Source organism: Daucus carota, chromosome 3 (assembly GCF_001625215.2).
Source record: "Daucus carota subsp. sativus chromosome 3, DH1 v3.0, whole genome shotgun sequence".
In the NCBI taxonomy this organism is placed as follows: Eukaryota; Viridiplantae; Streptophyta; class Magnoliopsida; order Apiales; family Apiaceae; genus Daucus; species Daucus carota.
The window spans coordinates 4,615,408-4,617,665 of record NC_030383.2 but is presented as its reverse complement, the minus strand read 5'-3'; positions in this window follow the sequence as shown (position 1 = coordinate 4,617,665).

The following is a 2,258-nucleotide window of genomic DNA, read 5'->3' as shown; positions in this document are numbered from 1 at the left end:
ATAAGATTGAAAACGTGGTTATGAATAAAAAAAGTCCTATAATTTTTTATGTCATATGTGCGCATCATGAAAATATTCTTTTATCTCTAAGAAAAAGGCAAAGAAAAACCTAAAATGAACATGACCTACTGAGAAAACAAAATTGTTTTAATGAAGTTAATATGTAGCTAACTTAGGGCATTATGTAAAATTATTTAAGAGTCCACACAATCATGAAGTACTGAATGGAAATTTAAGATAAAGCTCTCAAGAAATCAAAAAATTGGAGGAGAATGAGATAATAGTGATTGGACATAATAGATTTTTTTATGAAATGCTTTTTCAATTATGATAAAACATGAAAAATATCTTTCAAAAATAGCATTAATTGTCAAGAAATAACAAATTTGGAGTTTGATTACAAATATTGTCTTCAATGCCGAAGTTTATAAATTTTAAATTTTAGTGACCAACAAACCAAACTAAAAATGAGATATATAGTATAATATATATAGATTAGACTGCAACATTGTAAAATAGATCAACTTTAATTTATGCTATATTTTGTGATGTTGTGATAGAAGTAAAATGAATATATTTTATTGATTCGAAATGACTTTTTAAATAATAAAAAAAGATAAAGTATATATATAAATAATTAGGTCAGAGATATAATTGTTATTTCAATTAGAATGAATTATAAAATTTTTCTTCTTAACAAGTTATAATTTGTCAACTATTTCCACTATTCCTCGTTGAAACATTTTATCATTGTCATAGTGATTCGAATTAAAAATATCAATAATATAATTCAATTGTATTTTCAAATTAATTTTAAATTTCATTTTTTCATCATATCTTATAAAATAGTTAAATATTTTATTCAAATGATTCACAAAAAATAGTAGTCAAATAATCATTTCCTTTTTATTAATTGAGAAATTCTAGTCATTTAAATAATAGAAGACATTAACAAAAATTAAAAAAAAGAAATAAGAAATTGAGGGGGTGTATTCAACTTAGATTTTAATGTATCTTATATAGTCTATATATTTTAATAGAATGCGTGTGATTTTGATTTTATACTGATTTTTAAAACATTGTAGAGTCTTTAGGATTTAAGTAACTTGAAAATTCCATGGATTTCGGAAGGATTTAAGTATCTTAAAATAAACAGAACAATTTCACAAAATCGATCATTTTATGAAGTCCAAAAAAACCTATTAGCATCTGAATGCCATCAAATTTAATGGATTTTAAATATCTCATCATTTGAATACCATCAAATTTTTAAGCATAAATTAAAATCCTCATTGGATACCACCATATTTTGTAACATAATATAAAATCATAAATGAATATCCCAAGATTATGATACATTTTTTAAAATCCGAGTTGAATATCCCCTAGTTTCATAAATGAAACAAATCTTTTAAAATCTCATGGAATTTGGTAGGATTCAAATATCTTAAAATATACTAAACAATCCTATAAAATCCATCATTTTATAAAGTTCAAAAAAATCCATCACCATCAATTTAATTTTAACTTTGTTCTAAAAGTTGGTGATTAATCACCGACTAATCCCTATTTCGTGTAACTCGTCGACCTGATTAAATATTTAATTATTTCATTAATCATCCGATTAATTCCCGATTAATCCTTGTTCTGTAATTTTACTGATTAAGTCCGATCGCTTTTTACAATATTGAATTTTATATATTTCCAATTGAATACCATTATTTTTTAAGCATAAATTAAAATCCGCATTGAATGCCATCGAATTTTGTATCAAGATTTAATATCTTAATTGAATATCCAAAAAATCTTTTAAAATCTCAATTAATACCCCTACATAGCTTTGATTTTAAGCAATCATTCACCTTGGTTTCACCGCCTCTTGATATCTATATATTCATATCATCCGATCTACGTCTCTCTCCATCTAGGGATAAAAAGAATGAACTCCCAGTTTTCAATTCCAATGTGTTTTACATATGTGGGTACTGTATAGATGTTATACAGATCTACATACATATTCAAAGTCATCACATCACCAGCACGGTCCTTTCCAAAGGAAGTATCGATGCAATTGCTATGGTGGAGATCCATTCAAAAAGTAGATGGGATGATTGAAATTGTTGTTTTTAGGTATGTGTGGTGTTTTGATAAATTGATTTGATTTATATTTGTGTGTTAAAATTATTTATTTGATGTCCATTACTGAATCTTGTTTTTAATCTTTTAGGTATTTTATCATCGGGATTGTTCTTGGTACA